This window comes from Heterodontus francisci, chromosome 6 (assembly GCF_036365525.1).
Source record: "Heterodontus francisci isolate sHetFra1 chromosome 6, sHetFra1.hap1, whole genome shotgun sequence".
NCBI classification, from domain to species: Eukaryota; Metazoa; Chordata; class Chondrichthyes; order Heterodontiformes; family Heterodontidae; genus Heterodontus; species Heterodontus francisci.
In genome coordinates this window covers 101,708,547-101,728,303 of record NC_090376.1, presented here as the reverse complement: position 1 = coordinate 101,728,303, position 19,757 = coordinate 101,708,547, and positions in this window count along the sequence as shown.

Here is a 19,757-nt window from a genome sequence, read left to right as displayed (position 1 = left end):
GAGGGGGGAAGGTGGGGGGTGCGGTAAAAGAGGAGGTGGCATTGCATTATTAATCAAGGAGTCAATTACTGCAGTAAGGAAGGATGACATCTTAAAAGGTTCCTCAAATGAGGCCATATGGGCAGAACTTAAAAACAAAAAAAGGGGCAATCACTTTACTGGGAGTGTACTACAGGCTTCCAAACAGTCAAGGAGAGAGAGAGGAGCGGATATGTAGGCAAATCTCAGAGAGGTGTAAAAATATATAGGGTAATAATAGTAGGGGATTTCAACTTCCCCAACATTAACTGGGATAGTCTTAATGCAAAAGGCCTAAAGGGGACAGAATTCTTAAAGTGCATCCAGGAGAGACTTTTGAGCCAGCGCGTAGAAAGTCCTACAAGATAAGGGGCGGAACTGGACCTAATCTTAGGGAATGAAGCCAGACAAGTGGTACAAGTGTCAGTGGGGGAGCATTTCAGGGATAGTGACCATAACCCTGTAGGATTTAATGTAGTTATGGAAAAGGACAAAGATGGACTGGAAATAAAGGTACTGATTTGGAGGAAGGCTGATTTCAATATGATTAAACAGGATCTGGCCAAAGTGGACTGGGAGCAGCTACTTATAGGGAAATCTACATCAGGCCAGTGGGAGTCATTCAGAAAGGAAATAGTGAGCATTCAGTGCCAACATGTTCCTGTAAAGGTGAAGGGTAGGATCAACAAGTCCAGGGAACCCTGGATGTCAAGAGATATAGAGGATTGGATAAGGAGAAAAAGGAGGCTTATGGCAGATTCAGAGTGCTGAAAACAGCGGAGGCCCTACAGGAGTATAGAAAGTGTACGGGGTACTTAAAAAAGTAATTACGTTAGTGAAGAGGGGGCATGAAAAAAACACTGGCGGGCAAGATAAAGGAAAATACTAAGGCATTTAATAAGTATGTTAAAGGCAAAAGGATAACCAGGGAAGGAAGGAAGCCTATTAGAGACCAAAGTGGAAATCTGTGTGTGGAGCCGGAGGACGTAGGTGAGGTTTTAAATGATTACTTTTCATCTGTGTTCACCATGGAGAAGGACGATGTAGGTGTAGAGATCAGGAGGGGGATTGTGATATACTTGAACAAATAGCATTGAAAGGGACGAGGTATTAGCAGTTTTGGCGGGCTTAAAAGTGTATGAATCCCCAGGCCCAGATGAGATGTATCCCAGGCTGTTATGTGAGGCAAGGAAGGAGATTGCAGGGGGTCTGACACAAATTTTCAAATCCTCTCTGGCTACAGGAGAGGTGCCAGAGGACTGGAGGACAGCGAATGTGGTACCATTATTCAAGAAGGGTAGTAGGGATAAAACCAGGTAATTACAGGCTGGTGAGTCTCACATCAGTGGTAGGGAAACTATTGAAAACATTCTGAGGGACAGGAATACTCTGCACTTGGAGAGACAGGGATTAATCAAGTATAGTGAGCAGGCTTTGTCAGGGGGAGATCATGTCTAACAAATTTGATTGAATTTTCAAGGAGGTGACTAGATGAGTGTAAAGCATTTGATGTAGTCTACATGGATTTCAGTAAGGCTTTTGATAAGGTCCCGCATGGGAGATTGGTCAAGAGTGGCACAGTGGCGCAGTGGTTAGCACTGCAGCCTCACAGCTCCAGGGACCTGGGTTCGATTCTGGGTACTGCCTATGCGGAGTTTGCAAGTTCTCCCTGTGACTGCGTGGGTTTTTGCCGGGTGCTCTGGTTTCCTCCCACAGCCAAAGACTTGCAGGTGATAGGTAAATTGGCCATTGTAAATTGCCCCTAGTGTAGGTAGGGAATATGGGATTACTGTCGGGTTAGTGTAAATGGGTGGTTGTTGGTCGGCACAGACTCGGTGGGCCGAAGGGCCTGTTTCAGTGCTGTATCTCTAAAATAAAAAAAAATAAAAAGTAAGAGCCCATGGGATCTAGGGCAATTTGGCATATTGGATCCAAAATTGGCTTGGAGGCAGAGGGTGATGGGTGAGGGTTGTTTTTGCAATTGGAAGCCTGTGACCAGTTGTGTGCTGCATGGATCGGTGTTGGGACCCTTGCTGTTTATAGTTTACATTAATGATTTAGATGTGAATATTGGAGGTATGATCAGTAAGTTCGCAGATGACACGAAAATTGGTGGTGTCGTAAATATTGAGAGGAAAGTCTTAGATTACAGCACGATAAAAATGGCCTGGTAAAATGGACAGAGCAGTGGTAAATGGAATTTAATCCTGAGAAGTGTGAGGTGATGCATTTTGGGAGGACGAACAAGGCGAGGGAATATACAATGGATGGTAGGACCCTAGGAAGTACAGAGGGTCAGAGGGACCATGGTGTACTTGTCCATTGATCACTGAAAGCAGCAGCACAGGTAGATAAGGTGGTTAGGAAGGCATATGGGATACTTGCCTTTATTAGCTGAGGCATAGAATATAAGAGCAGGGAGGTTATGATGGAGCTGTATAAAACGCTAGTTAGGCCACAGCTGGAGTACTGTGTCCAGTTCTGGTCTGGGAGGGTATGTAAGGCTATGATTGCACTGGAGAGGGTGCAGAGGAGATTCACCAGGATGTTGCCTGGGCTGGAGCATTTCAGCTATAAAGAGAGACTGTATAGGCTAGGGTTGTTTTCCTTCGAGCAAAGAAGGCTGAGAGGGGACCTGATTGAGGTATACAAAATTATGAGGGGCATTGATAGGTTAGATAGGAAGAAACCTTTTCCCTTAGTGGAGGTGTCAATAACCAGGGGGCATAGATTTAAGGTAAGGGGCAGGAAGTTTAGAAGGGATTTGAGGAAATTTTGTTTCACCCAGAGGGTGGTTGGAATCTGGAACACATTGCCTGAAGAAGTGGTCCAGGCAGAAACACTCACAACATTTAAGAAATATTCAGATGAGCACTTGAAACGCTACAGCATACAAGGCTATGGATCAAGTGCTGGAAATGGGAATAAAATAAATCGGTGCTTGATGGCCGGCGCGGACATGGTGGGCCAAAGGGCCTGCTTCTGTGCGGTATAACTCTATGACTCTATATTCAAGGCTGATTTAGACAGCTTTTTGATCTACAAAGCGGCAGGCAAGTAAGTGGATCTAAGGCCACAGTCAGATCAGCCATGATCTTATTGAAAGGCAGAGCAGGCTCAAGGGGTTGATAGGCCTACTCCTGCTTCTATTTCTTATGCTCTTATATTCTTATGGAACAAGTGGGTTCTGCAGTGTCCTTGAAATCAGGACAAAGTCCTTCAGCCACATCACTTCCTGAAGACTTCAGAGACTTTAAACAACTCTGGAAACTAACGAACGCTTCTACAATCACAGCAAGAGCCAGCAGGAATCAATCAGCAACTAACCTGAAAATAGTTAAAGGAGTCACTTTAAATAGCACTGGGGGATCCTTCCTGCTGCAGAATGCATGCTCAGCTATGCAAGGTTAAGAGGGGGCATTAGCTGGAGCTTTGATTTCCAAAGTGGCAGTGCTGGCATCAAATCACCATTACATGTTGATTGATGTCATATTCTGCCGACAGTGCATATTCCAGTGTGTGTATCAATGTCCTCACCTAAATGACAGCCAGGCGTGTCTATCACCAGAAGTGTACACGCGTACCATGGACACCATTTTGGAGGCAATACAGCACCCTAGACCAGCATTTTATCAGCCCTCTTGGGACAGGGGCCCATAAAAAAGTGAGGAAAGATAGGAAGTGGAGTGAGCGTTGCCTTCCCAACACCATCCAATTTAGTCAGCGACAGGGAGGTGCGAGGACGGACTTCCCATCCAGAGGCCATTTGTGGCATTTAAATGGCCAATTAATAGCCACTTCAGGGCCTCATTTCACTGCTACTATCATTTTACCAGTGACGGGGGGTGGGGGGGGGGTGGTTGCAGTGGGGGCCGTCCTCCATGTGGGGAGGCCACCCAATAACACCAGAGAACGGGCGGCTTCCACGAAGCTGGTCAGGGGGGCCTTCTGCTTTGGCAATCAGTGACCCACAGAGGGCCCCCCCCCAACCCTTGCTGGGGCTTGTCTGATCGTCCCGATGAGCCCACTTGCATTCACCTCCGGGGCTCCAACACTGCTCTGAGTCACTACTGCAGTACCAGTAGTGGCCACTGCTCCCTCTGGTTGGCCGGCAGCTCTTGGAGCTGGGATCCCAGTCCTTAAAGGGATGGTGATTTCAGCACTGGACAGCTCAATGCCTGAGCACCATTAAATACAGCTAGGGGTGCCCAAAATGGCAGAGGCAGGGGTCTTCTCACCTTTCCGGCCTAGCGTGGGACCCCCACTGGCTGCATAAAATCCAGCCCATAGTGCCATATTGGTAACTTGATTTATTTTAAACCTTTCTAACTTATTGGAAGATAACATTTGGAACACTGTGTAATTTTCAGCACCGAGAGTCTTAGGTCGAACATAAAATGAGCAATAGCAAATCACGCCTCGTTTTACATTCTGCTGATGATCAGTATCACCTCCCATTTTATCTCTAAGTCAGTGCAAATTCTGAGAACAACTTCAAAATTAAATACAAATTGCAAAATTCAAAATTGTGAGGAAATTCTGAAGTTTTCATTGGAAAAAAATACTGGGCAACATAATCCAATGTTGCTGTTTTTAAATGTTGAGACATGTATATCAAATACTAAGAAGACGTTTTGTTCCCATTGGAAAAGTATATATGTGGAACATCCACCAGAAATAGTTAATGCTATGTTGATTAACTCCTTTGGAAAGGACCTTGGAAATGTCTAATTATTAAAGGGATTGAAGGTTATAAAGACATGTGCAGATATAACTGATCAAATACACCATGGAACACTCTGATTCTGGTCCTGTGGGACCTAAGGCAATATCATCTGTGGAATATAAATTGAGCCAGGTTGAATTATGCATAATATAATGTTTGAGTCTTATCCTAGATTTTTGTTTGATTAACGTTTAGAGGTCAAAGGGAAATTTCAAACAGTGCGCACTTTTCAGAAGATTTACTTTTGGTTATGGAGCTCCCTCAGGACATGAAATTTTGGGTAAGAGTCCTTGACGGTGCTAGTTGTACATACTATGTTGGAACAAGCCGGATTGAGGGAATAAAATACCTTTTCTTATTCCATATGCTTTTATGTTCTCAGGTGAATTATGCTTTTGTTAAAGATATTCAATTCTTCCTTTTTGAAATTAGTTTTGAGGTAATTAATAATAGCATGAACCAAACATTAAATGCATTATCCTTATCAAGCAGAGCTAACTGCTAGCTGTGTCATCTTCTTTGTATCTTTATCTGAAGTCCATTATGATTCCATGTTTTGGGAAAATAAAACCTGGAAATTAATTTTAGTGGTTGTTATCACATGTATGCTTAACACATTCATATCAAATTCCTCTCTCCATAAATTTAACAAGGACATTAGTCTGTTCATTTTAAATAGGTCAACACTTTTATTAAGAGAACTTTGATATTTGTGCAATAGTTTTTAAAACAGCAGCACTGTCCACTGTAAACCTCAGTCTTCTCATTTTATATTGTCATTATTGCAATAGGTTCTTAGAACTGAGTAAAAACGTTTATTTTGAACTCAGTTATCTCATGTCAGAGAACTCCTTCTTGATATTTAAATCCCACTCCCAGTATTATGATCTCAGAATGTTGTTCTCAGTATTTGGAATATGGGTAATCTCATTATAAAGTGCATGTACTTAAATACATAATTTATACAAGTGTCCAATGTAAAATCAATTGCTATTTATATTTTAAATATTTCAAGGTATGTCGCGAAAGTTGCTCCACGATCCAAACACCCAGATGACGATTGTATGCCAATGAAAACAACATGGACTATTTTCCCCCCTTTCCCACCTATTCCTTGAGTATCCAAAATAAAAGCAAAATACTGTGGATGCTGGAAATCTGAAATAAAAACTGAAGGCACTGGAAATACTCAGCAGGTCTGTCAGCATCTGTGGAGAGAGAAGCAGAGTTAACGTTTCAGGTCTGTGGCCTTTCATCGGAACCGAATGAGAGTGACATCGTTGCAAGTCATGTGTGTGGCTGGCTGACCATGATTACATGGCGACAGGCACGTTTGAATGCAGGAGGTGCAGGGCCTGTCCCATTGAAGGACGGGTCAGGCGATGTGACACCAATGACATCATCAGCTGAGACAAGCATTGGTGCTGTGCCATATTTACAACAACAAAAACAGCAACAAATATTTATATAGCACCGTTAACATAATAAAATGTCCCAAGGTGCATTGCAGGAGCATTATATCAAAGTATGACACCAAAACACAAAAGGAGATATTAGGTCAGATGACCAAAAGTTTGGTCAAAGAGGTAGGTATTAAGGAGTGTGTTAAAGGAGGAAAGCGAGGTAGAGAGGCAGAGAGGTGGTCACCAATGGAGGAACAATTAAAATCAGGGATCTACAAGAGGCCTGAATTAGAGGACTGCAGATACCTTGGAGGGTTGTGGGGCTTGAGGAGATTACAGAGATCGGGAAAAGTGAGGCTATGGAGGGATTTGAAAACAAGGATGAGAATTTTAAAATCAAGACACTGCTTGACTGGGAGCCAATATAGGTCAGTGAGCATAGGGGTGATAGGCGAACGAGAATGAGTGTGAGTTAAGACACAGGCAGCAGAGTTTTGGATGACCTCAAGTTTATGGAGAGTAGAATGTGGGAGATCAGCAAGCAGTACATTGGAATAGTTAAGTCTAGATGTAAGAAGAGGTGAATGAGGGTTTCAGCAGCAGATGAGTGGAGACAGGTGCAAAGTCAATGTTATATATATGTGCATATTGTTTTACTTTTTGTAAAGAGTTAGGAACTAATTAGCTAGGAACTAGTTATGTGTAAGTGTTCCAGTGGGGGAGGGGGGGGCACATTCACAGCTGCACTAGGGAGTCATGTTATATGTAACACAAGAACCAGTTAAACCAGGTTCCACAGCACAGAGCATGGTGCTGAATTAAATAAGATTGACACCAGCCTTTTCCAAGTTTAAAGTGTGATTCTTTCCAACATCTGGGAACCAGAAACAACATACAAATGAAACATGGTGGCAGCAAGTGTCTGTGAGTAAACCTACAACATATTTAAAAGCATCAGATTGAGAAATGTGACCCAAATTAGTGCTAGAGAAAGAGAGACAGAAAAACTGAGTGACTCGTGCGAAAACTCTAAAAGAAAAGATCAAAATGTCAGTCGGTACAGGAATGAAAGCATTGCTAAAGCCGATCATGAATTGGGGAGCTGATGATGTCGTAGAGGCATTTGAAAAGTTTAAACAAAAGTGCAATTTGGCATTCAATAGTTTGCTAAAGGGCACTAGTGAAGCGGAAAGGGTCAGCTATATCCTTCTGTGGGCTGGAGATAAAGGATTAAATTTATTTAACAGCTGGGACCTAAGCAAAGAGTACAGCAGAAACCCAGACAAAATTTTTAAACGATTTAGCACCCATCTCCAGGCAAAATCAAATCATCGGATATACTGAAATTAATTTCAAGGCCTCAGACAGGAACTAGGTGAGCCTATTGATAATTTTGTAGCAAGATTGAAAAATATTGCAGGTTGTAGACACTGACAGAACACATGAAGCCACGAGCAGACAGATGAAGACTCTGACCTCCCAAATGGCTAGCCTTCAGTTAAGCCAATAGACAGGCAGCAGGATTGATGCAGTGAATCAACAGCTAAAGAATGTACACCAAACAGAGAGAAAGACATGCAGGAGCTGTGGATGACCACATGAATTGACAGATAGAAGGAAATGTCCCGCATATGGAACAATCTGCAGAGCTTGCGGAAAGACCAATCAGTAGGAAAGGATTGCAGAACAAGGCAAGAAGGTGGTGGACCAGTCATCAGAGCCAGAGTAACAGGGTGAAGGAACAGTGAAAGAAACTAAAACATCCGTACCCTGCAAGATGGCAATGGGTTTGAGAACATGATAGACATAGGAACCATAGAATTGCGCGAAATGTCTGGATATGACAGTTCCCAGAGAAAAGAAATTCACATAACCATTCAGATCAGGAAGAGGCTGAGAAATAAGCCCACAACGATAAATCTAAAGATGAAGATTGATACTGGAGTGCAGAGTAACATCATCCCCTCAGAATAAACCAGAAGATCTTTCCTGAAAATTTGGAGAAAAATGGTTATCCAAGGGAAGGTGCTCTGAAACCAAATAACATTGTGATAACAGCCTAAGGGGGAACTGAGATTCTAGAGCTAGAAACAACCCAAATCAGAGGGACACACAAAGGAAAAGATGTTAACTTTATGTCCGACATCACAGAAACAGATGGCCCAGCTATCCTGGAGTTGAGCAGTTGTGAAGAGCTGCAGATTATCTCAGTAAACTATGAGGTGAAGGAGGTGCCACTGAGGGTTGAAGATAGTACACCCGTTGAAAAGCGCCCTCTGATAAGAAGCAAAGAAGGAGATGATAGCTACTGAAGTACCACCCAGACCATGGCATACTGTAGGAGTCGATTTATTCACACATAATCAAGAATGGTATCTCATAGTCGCAGACTACTACTCAAAATTCCCTTTCATCCAGAAGACGAAAGACTTGACAGCCACAACAATAATCTTAGCGGTATGAGTTTTGTTTGCTGAGCAAGGGATTCCTGAAAGGTTAATATTTAACAATGGCACCCAATTTACATCCAGAGAATTTAAGGAATTCGCTGACCAGTATGTGTTCAACACCATCACCTCATCATCACACTACCCATGGGGACACAGATTTATAGAAAGACACATCCAGATAGTCAAAAGAACACTTGTGAAATGCGAAGAGATGAAGGAAGACCTAAACTTGGCCTTATTGTCACTCCGATCCACACCTCTCAAAGCTGACATGAAATCACCTGCAGAGCTGTTAAATGGAAGAAAATATAAGACAACTCTGCCAAGCAAAAAAAATCCTTCAAGTGACCAGGAAGAAGTGAGACAACAACTCACTGAAGCACAGGTAAGAGGAGAGCAACACTTCAACAAGTATGCTAAATCCTTACCCGAGCTGTTGAAAGGACAAACTGTACATGTACAAGATCCAATCATGAAACCCTGGAGGCCAGCAAAATTTGTTAGTGAAGCTGAGACTCCAAGGTCATATATCATTGAGACAGAAACCGGTAACCAGATGAGAAGGAACAGAATCCATATTCGACCTACACCTGAGTTGGAACAACAGAAAAGACAATCAACAACACTGGAAATCATTATCCAGTGAGACAACATTAACAACATCACCAGCAAGTGACATGACATCACCTGTACAGCATGCCAACTCACCACTGAGAGCAACAAATGCCAAATCTACAAGATGGAGGCACAAGATCTTACCACCCAAGTGATACCATGAATAATATTAGAAAAAAAACATGTTATAAAAGCCTCTAAAAAAGGGTTCAGATTATTTCCACAAGTCGGATGATAGTGTTTTTTTTTAGAACATTAGAACATTACAGCGCAGTCCAGGCCCTTCGGCCCTCGATGTTGCGCCGACCTGTGAAACCATCTGACCTACACTATTCCATTTTCATCCATATGTCTATCCAATGACCACTTAAATGCCCTTAAAGTTGGCAAGTCTACTACTGTTGCAGGCAGGGCGTTCCACGCCCCTACTACTCTCTGAGTAAAGAAACTACCTCGAACATCTGTCCTATATCTATCACCCCTCAACTTAAAGCTATGTCCCCTCGTGTTTGCCATCACCATCCGAGGAAAAAGACTCTCACTATCCACCCTATCTAACCCTCTGATTATCTTATATGTCTCTATTAAGTCACCTCTCCTCCTCCTTCTCTCCAACGAAAACAACCTCAAGTCCCTCAGCCTTTCCTCGTAAGACCTTCCCTCCATACCAGGCAACATCCTAGTAAATCTCCTCTGCACCCTTTCCAAAGCTTCCACATCCTTCCTATAATGCGGTGACCAGAACTGCACGCAATACTCCAGGTGCGGTCTCACCAGAGTTTTGTACAGCTGCATCATGACCTCGTGGCTCCGAAACTCGATCCCCCTACTAATAAAAGCTAACACACCATATGCCTTCTTAACAGCCCTATTAACCTGGGTAGCAACTTTCAGGGATTTATGTACCTGGACACCAAGATCTCTCTGTTCATCTACACTACCAAGAATCTTCCCATTAGCCCAGTACTCTGCATTCCTGTTACTCCTTCCAAAGTGAATCACCTCACACTTTTCCGCATTAAACTCCATTTGCCATCTCTCAGCCCAGCTCTGCAGCCTATCTGTGTCCCTCTGTACCCTACAACATCCTTCGGCACTATCCATAACTCCACCGACCTTCGTGTCATCCGCAAATTTACTAACCCACCCTTCTACACCCCCTTCCAGGTCATTTATAAAAATGACAAACAGCAGTGGCCCCAAAACAGATCCTTGCGGTACACCACTAGTAACTAAACTCCAGGATGAACATTTGCCATCAACCACCACCCTCTGTCTTCTTTCAGCGAGCCAATTTCTGATCCAAAGCTCTAAATCACCTTCAACCCCATACTTCCGTATTTTCTGCAATAGCCTACCGTGGGGAACCTTATCAAACGCCTTACTGAAATCCATATATACCACATCCACTGCTTTACCCTCATCCACCTGTTTGGTCACCTTCTCGAAAAACTCAATAAGGTTTGTGAGGCACGACCTACCCTTCACAAAATCGTGCTGACTATCGCTAATGAACTTATTCTTTTCAAGATGATTATAAATCCTGTCTCTTATAACCATTTCCAACATTTTACCCACAACCGAAGTAAGGCTCACAGGCCTATAATTACCAGGGCTGTCTCTACTCCCCTTCTTGAACAAGGGGACAGCATTTGCTATCTTATATTGACAGTTATATTGATATAGGAGCATTATGTTTTAAAGAAAAAGGAATGTTATATAGATATATATATATTGTACAATCTGTAAAATGTTAGGAACTAATTAGCTAGGAACTAATTGTTATGCGTAAGTGTTCCAGTGGGGGGGGGGGGCACATTCATGGCTGCACTGGGGAGTCATGTTATACGTAACACACAAACCAGTTGAACCAGGTTCCACAGCACAGAGCATGGTGCTGAATTAAACAAGACTGACTCTAGCCTTTTCCAAGTTTAAAGTGTGATTCTTTCCAACATCTGGGAACCAGAAACAACATAAAGATGAAACAGTCAGGCAATGTTGCGGAGGTGGAAATAGGTGGTCTTAATGACGGCATGAATATGAAGTCGGCAGCTCATCTTGGGGTCAAATGCGACACCAAGGTTGCGAACAGACTGGCTTAATCACAGAGTGTTGCCAGGGAGAGGAATTGAGTCAGTAGCTAGAGAAGGGAGTTTGGACCAGGGACTAAAGACAATGACTTCAGTCTTCCCAACATTTAATTGGAGGAAATTTCTGCTCATCCAGAACTGGATGTCAGATAAGCAGTCTGATAATTTAGCAACAGAAGAGGAATCAAGAGAAGCCGTGGTGAGGTACAGCTGAGTGTGGTCAATATTCATGTGAAAACTAACGCTGTGCTTTCAGATGATGTTGCCGGGGGGGCCCAGGATAGATCCTTGGGGGACATCAGAGGTAATGATGTGGTTAAAGCACTGCCAGCTCTGCTTGAACTGCTGCTTCACTTGTTGAATTTCATGCTAGTTTGCCTTTGCACTGCTGTACTGCGGTGCTGCTCACTCCCTTGGCTGGAGTCTCTGCATTACTGTGCTGCTGACTTGAGACCCTGGGCTGCTGTGCTGCTGACCAAGGCCTCATAAGGCCAGGAGCAGACTGGGAGCCAAGAGGGATCATGTCAGGAGGAAGACATTGGGTGGCCCCACGCTTCAGCAATGTCTCCCTGTGGATTCTCCTCCAGGCTGTAAGGGAATGGCGGGAGGTCGACATCACAAAGGATGGCAGGAGGAGACATCCCAAAGGATGGCAGGAGGAGACCCTCCCACCTGACCAAGCAAGCCTAGTTAGAGATCGCAGAGGAAGTCAGCATCTGTGGGGTCACCCTCAGAAACCTGGTCCAGTGCTACAAAGGGGTCAATGACCTCCTTCATTCTGCCAAGTTGAGTGCTCCATATCTATCTCCTTTTTTGGAGCTTGCATGTGGCTACACAGGAGGAAGCATAACATGTACAGCAAGTGGCTGCAAGGTGGGTGACAAGTGGCAGAGTCAAAAGCAGATCATGTCAGCTGCATGCCTGCATCTCCAAGACAGCTGGCCTTCTGTCCTAGCTTGTCCCCTGCATGTCCCTTGAGAGCGGAATGTGAGGAGGAGGCATTCGGGAGCCCCCATCAGGGACCAAAGGGTTGCCAGCAGAATAGATGTCCTGCTGGTCTCCATTAGAAGAATAACAGTGTCCCTCTTTCTGTTTGCAGGAGAAAATGGACCACAACACTAGGGAAAGGGCAAATACTGGAGGTGGGATCTGGGATCTCTGAGAACTGACCTTGGCAGAGGAAGAGGCCATGGAACAAGCGGGCTCCCAGGGCGGCCATTTCATAGCAGACAGAGAGACTAGGCTGTCCACCCAAGAGATTGAGGAGGCATTGTGCCCACCATCGCCCTTCTAGAGAATCACATCGTGCATGATTGGTTTGGGCAGATCCCTGCACCAGAACCCCTAAATGTTTTTGTTTTTCCATGCAATGCAGAGGGAAGATTGTCTGTTGCCAGCTCTGGAATCCTGTTACCTCTGACGAGGAGGAGGAAGAATCCTCAAAGGGTGCATGATCACACCGTTTCCCTGCACGCTCCACCAGCGCAGATGCTCTCACTTCGGTGGGTGTGTGCTCAGGCTTAGTTTTTTTCATTCATTCATTCATGGGATATGGGCATTACTGTCAAAGCCAGCATTTATTGTCCATCCTGAATTGCCCTTGATTCAGGGTCACACGTGGGTGAGAGTACCACACACACATCCCAGCAGCTGACAGAGGCCATGACAGCAAGGCCATTGACAGTCAGTAGACTGTGGGTGGCCAGGCCCATGTTAAGCCTTTGGCTGATGATGGGCCTCTGGTGTCGGCAGCATAGAACATGCTGGAGTTGTGGAGAGGGGTAAGGGAACATCTGGCGGAGCTGCCAGAGGCAATACGCAATCAGGCGTGGATAATGGAGGAGTGCATCCATTTCACAAGTGCTGCCAGGTCTCAGGCATGTGAGCGCATGGCTTCCTTCATCAAGAGGTTGGCGATGCTCATGGACAGCCAGATCCCGGAGATGCATGCAGACCTGCATACAATGAGTTCAACATTGCAATGACAAGGCAAGAGAAGGATGAGGTGCCTGGCGTCTTCTCCAGGTCCTTGCTCTTCCATGATCAGCAGTGAGGTTCAAGTGAGCCATGAAACGGAGGAGGAGAGGCTGACCTCCACATCTGGGGGCTCCCCTCAGGGTGCTCTGAATATAGACAATGGTTCCTCAGCCCCTCCACCAGTGAGCCCAGCTCCAGTAGCTGCAATGACTGAGGAGGCTCCTGAACCTGTGCAGAAACCCCTCAGACAGCCGGTGCCCTCCAGGCCTCAGGCTTCCAGAGGACGCCCATCAAAGTCATTCCAGGCCACAGGGGAATGCGTTCATAGGAACATAGGAGCAGGAGTAGGCCATTCAGCCGATCAAGCCTGCTTCATCATTCAATACGATCATGGATGATCATCCATTTCAATGCCTTTTTCCCACACTATCCTCATATCCCCTTATGTCATTTGTATTTAGAAATCAGTCAATCTCCGCTTTAAACATACTCAATGACTGAGCTTCCACAGCCCTCTGGGGTAGAGAATTCCAAAGATTCACAACCTCTGAGTAAAGAAATTTCTCCTCATCTCTGTCCTAAGTGGCTTCCCTCTTGTTTTGAAATTGTGTTCCCTGGTTCTGGACTCCCCAACCAGGGGAAACATCTTACCTGCATCTACCCTGTCTAACCCTTTAAGTATTTTGAGGGTTTCAATGAGATCATCTCCCATTCTTCGAAACGCTAGAGAATACAGGCCCAGTTTCCCAAATCTCTCTTCATAGAACAGTCCTGCCATCCCGGGAACAAGTCTAGTGAACCTTTGTTGCACTCCCTCTATGGCAATAATATCCTTCCTCAGGTAAGGGGACCAAAACTGCACACAGTACTCCAGGTGCAGTCTAACCAAGTTCTATGCGGTTGAAGCAAGACTTCACTACTGCTGTACTCAAATCCTCTTGTGATAAAGGCTAACATACCATTAGCCTTCTTAATTGCTTGCTGCACCTGTGTGTTAGCTTTCAGTGACTTATTGACAAGGACACCCAGGTCCCTTTGTACATCTACACTTTCTAATCTCTTACCATTTAAGAAATACTCTGCACATCTAGTCCTTCTACCAAAGTGGATAACCTCACATTTTTCCACATTATATTCCATCTGCCATGCTCTTGCCCACTCACTCAGTCTGTCCAAATCCCCTTGAATCCACTTTGCATCTTCCTCACAACACACATTCCCACCTAGTTTTGTGTCATCTATGAACTTGGAAATGCTACATTTGGTCCCCACATCCAAATCATTAATATATATTGTGAACAGCTGGGGCCCAAGCACTGATCCCTGTGGTACCTCACTAAACACAGCCTGCCAATGCGAGAATAACCTAGTTATTCCTACTCTCTGTTTTCTGTCTGTTAACCAATCCTTAATCCATGTCAGTATATTACCTCCTATCCCATATAATTTAATTTGCTAACCAACCTCCGGTGGGGGACTTTATCAAAGGCCTTTTGAAAAGCCAAGTATACCACATCCACTGACTCCCCTTTATCAATTCAGTTCGTAACATCCTCAAGAAACTCCAACAGGTCAAACACGATTTCCCATTCATAAATCCATGTTGATTATGTCCAGTCAGATCATTATTATCCAAGTGTCCATTTATTACATCCTTTGGAATAGATGCTAGCATTTTCCCAACGACTGATGTAAGGCTAACAGGTCTGTAATTCCCTGTTTTCTCTCTCCCTCCCTTCTTAAATAGTCGGGTGACATTTGCGAGCTTCCAATCTCCTGGAACCGCAACCTGCCTTCACTTCAGCTGCCAGCACAGGAAGAGTACTTTGTAGAAGCTCACAGAAGCACATGAAGAAGAGCACTTGGGAATTCACAGGTGTGTGCAACTTAGTCTTGTTATTGGTATTGTGAACGTTTAAATAAATGGAGGTCACTTGCTTTGCTGAGAGTCTCTCATGCTTTCCCTGTTGCCCTGTCAGATGCCACCTTCACACCTGCTCCCTCAATGGGCTGCCAGTGCAGGGGCAGGCCACATGAGATTGAGAGAACCATCTGTCCAGCTCTGTGTGTGCATCCAGGCGCTCGGGTGGACCTGTGGCAGGTATTGTAGTGTAAGCATTCCTCACAGGCGTAAGTAGTCATGTCTCAATGGATAGCCCTTGTCCCCAAGATTCCTCCCTGAAGGTGATGGGGGGGCTAGAAAAGGTGAGGCATCTGGGACTGCCGAAGTATGTAGGTGTCATGACTTCTTCCCAGGGACTGGGCACACACCTGCAGGAAATGCTTTTGGTGGTCATAGAAGCCCTTCCTGTTGGTGAAGGCCACTGGCACCTCCATGGGAGCCTTGATGGCCACATGCTTGCAATCAATGACACCTTGCACCTGGGGGGAATCCAGAGATGGCCCTGACCCCGATGGTCTTCGCGGCCTGACTGTCAGGGTCAGTCCAAAACTGCACATATTCGCCGGCCCTCTTGAACAGGGCATTGTCCATCTCCTTGGTGCAGCAGTGGGCTGCTGCCTGCGAGACCTCACGCGTCCCCAGTGGATCCCTAGAAAGGTGTAAAAGTTGAGTGCCACTGTGATCTTCAGGCCCACAGGCATTGGATGGCCACTGAAGTCCATGGGTTGCAGTTCATCCTGCAGCATGGTGCATAATTTCGTGACGGCTTCCCTGGAGAGACACAGTCTTTGCTGACACTTCTGCTTGGACATTTGGAGGTAGCTGAGGTGAGTCCGGTACACTCTCTGCTGTGGATAGACTTTTCTTGGCATGGCTGGCTGCTGTCACCCCCCCTAGTTGATCTTCACCAGCTTGCCGAGTCATCACCTTGCCATGCCTCCCTCTGAGTCTCTGCTGTGCAACACAGCTATCTACAAAGACTGGGTGTATGAGACCCATGCCAGCTGGTCGCTCTCTGTCCTGTGAGCTGTTGCTGGACAGCGGACCTTGCCTTCCCCTTGCCTTTCCTCTCTGAACATGGGCTAATGGGCCTCAGTGCCCATCCTTGCAGAGAGCCTGAGGCAATGCCTACTCTTGTCATAAGGGCTGAAACCCACTCCTGCCTCAAGGGCTGCACTGCATTCACTGCACCTCCTTGCTCCTCTTTCTGCAATCATCCAATTCTCCCCATGGCTGCTTTCCATGGCCTTGCCTCAGTACCGCCACCTTTAACCGGGTGAGGTTCAGAAGGCACGTGATCCCCGTGCGCCGTTTATTAATTTCAAAACCCTTCATCAAATCAGAGTGAGGTCCATGCAAATACATGTTATGTAGCTTGTCAATAAAACCCGATATGCCAAATGAGAAATATTAATTTCTTTGGTTGGAAACTGACATTAGACTTTTAATGGAAAAATCCTACAAGTTAACTTTTAAAAAACTAGCAGCCAAGGTTGCCACTGCAATTTGCATCTGAAAATACCAGGAGACTGAACTGGAGACAAAAAGTCTAACAAGACGCCCAGCCAGAACAATGCTTTGGCTAACTGAGTAGATTCGCCAGATCACCCTCGTTAGTAGGACATTCTAAATCATCTTGAGGAATTCATAAATGGAGACGTCCCTCCAGGGTGTAAACCCTGACAGCCCCACTTGAGAAAGGTTTTGGGTTTTCGACTTGGGACCTCATTAAAACCAAAGGGGATTGAGAGAACCATCTGTCCATCACTGAAGAAACTGGGAATTGTTAAACAGCCAAAGAGACAAGCAGTAAATCAGAGTGTGCAGCAGCAGAAAGCTACGTGCTTCCCTGTCTCCCTCTCTTTCTCTCTCCCCAGAAAATATCAAGTTTGAAAACCATCTGCAGCTGTGGACCCTCCAAGCCTACAGACCGCTACAGCGAACAACCAAGGGAAGAGAGTCAACTACAATTCTGCCTTCAGGAAAACCCTGAGCAAAGCAAGCCAGCCAAAGTGCACTTTGACCAGCGAGGACTTCAAGAATTTCGCTTGAGCTGAGGACTACCGAATCATCCACTTCACAGACTGTGTATTTAAGTTCCATTTATTCTGGACTTTAATTCAAACACCTAATCTATTTTTCCCTCTGTAATCTATTTGTGTATGCGTGATTCTCATGTGAATGTGTGCGTGAATGTGTAGCATATTTTTTAGTATTTTTAAATCGGGGTTAGAGTGTTAAGTATCATAAACTTACCACTTTCTTGTTTAAACTCAAGAAAACCTGTCCAATTGGTTCTTTCATGATCACAGTAAAGGAAAAAGGTAAAACACTCACAGAGGTGGTAAGCATATCCACTGTTTAAAAGAAATCAACCCTGTTGTGGTCAAATAAGAGGAAGGGCAAGAGGGGGCAATTGTGACACCCTCCTCTTCACTTGGCCATAACAACCTGCTCAACAATTCAAATTGCAGTCCTGCTGTGTTGTAGCGGCAAGGCTGCCTTGGACCTTTCCCGCGGCTGACAAAATCCAGAACCGACATCACAACATTGGGTTTCCGGTGGGGGGTGGCATGTCCATGCTGTATTTTACAGCCCCCCTTCCCCCGCTTCCAATCCCACCCCTGCTGGCTAGATAAAATTTAGCCCATATAGTGCCTTTCCTGACTCCAAGATGGCCCAAAATGCTTTACAGCTAATTACATACTTTTTGATGTGTAGTCACTATTATAATGTGGGTAAAAGGAGCAGCCAATTTGCACACAGCAAAGTACCATAAACAGCAATGCGATAAAACCAAAAATCTGTTTCAGTGATATGGGTTCATTGATAATAATTGGTATCTTTTATATCCACCTGAGAGGGCAGGCTGGCAGGAACTCAGTTTAACATCGCATCTGAAAGGTGGCATCTCCGTCAGAGCAGCATTCCCTCAATACTGCACTAGAGTGTCAGCTTTAATTAGGTGCTGACCTTGAATTCATCACCTTCTGATGCCAAGGGGAGAATGTTACCAACTAAGCCAAGGCTGACATCTTGACCTTTGAGAGCTGCCGTGAGGAAGTACTCAAAGCCAATAGGGAGCGTCAAATAAGATTAGAGGCAAGGGCACACAAAAGACCATCAGAGGCATGAAAAGGGTTCAAAGGCAGAGTTATTAAGAATGCACAGGGAAAGCAGGATGAATATCCGAAATATAGAATGTTGCGAATGAAAAATTATAGGTAGTGGCACATGATGATGCATCATCAGAGATCTGATTTTGAAAGTGGATGTGATAGTATATTGACAAGTTATATTGTTTTCTTTAATGAATTAAATCTCATGGTTAATTTGCTAAAAGACCATGAAAACTCAACCACTCTCTGCAATAACTGATGGAAAAAGGAGGCTGCTGATACCAGCTTTGAACTCACAGAGTTGTGCTTTGTGAGGATTAGTTTATATGTTCCCATTGTTGCAGATACAGCAAGTCGCTGCTCAACCAGGATTTTAAGTCACGGAGGGAAAAAATAAAAACAGAGATAATGGTGTTGAGTAATTCATTTGGATGAAAACCCAACAGACATTTTCAAAAAACATTGGCATCAGTCTTGGACTAGCCTTTTGTGTATACGATTTCATGAAAGAAAAATATATATATCTGAATACTTTGAATGCAAAAGTCCTAAAATGGTCTTTCATATTGTTTAATAATTTGTAGAGTCATGAACGTTCTTCCATTGTTAATATTTTTGAGGACATGTATTTAAAAGACTGTGGAAAATATCTGAGGAGATGCTGGACTTTTTTTTTAAAGGGTCACTGGAAGGACATTTGGGACATTGTTTAAAAACACTTACTGGAAGTCACATGTCTTAAGCTAAGTAAACAGCTGGAGCCTTATGGACTATGGAACTATTTGGAGTTGAGAAATCACCATGCCTAGATTTATGGTGGTCAGGAGTTTTGTCATTTTTGGATTGTTTGGAATGCAGTTGGTGTGTATCCTGCTAAGACAGAAGTCACACAATTTATTCTTTGCCACTTGTGTTGACAAATCTTCTGAGAATCCAGTGTGATAGCTGAACCAACTGATGCAGTAATTCTCCCAAAAAGCCTACAAGACTACTCCTCGATGTATCCTGAACAGAACTGCTCCAGAAAGATCCCAGTGGCAGCCATCTGCATGTCTCTGGATGCCAGAGCAAAGGACCAGCTGGAACATTTCATATCTTATCCTTTTTTTCTTCAAGAATTTACAAGTATTTGGGCAAAGTATTTTTGTTTTTGTAAAGTTGACCACTGCAAAGAAAGCTTCTTTATTTTTTCTTTAACTGATGTGTGTGTGTGTGTGCTCATGTGTTTGTTGGGTCATTTAGAAGGGAATATAATTATACTTACATCTTTCAAGCTGTGTGTTAATAAGCTTTGCATCTTTATTGAATAGGTCTTGTTTGAGAATAAATGAATAATTTTATTGTTTACTAAAGAAACCTGGTTTGTGGTTTTGTATTCTGAAACAGATAGATAAAAGTATAGAATTGGCCACATCCATAATGGGTTTAAAATAATTTTAAATATGCATTGTGA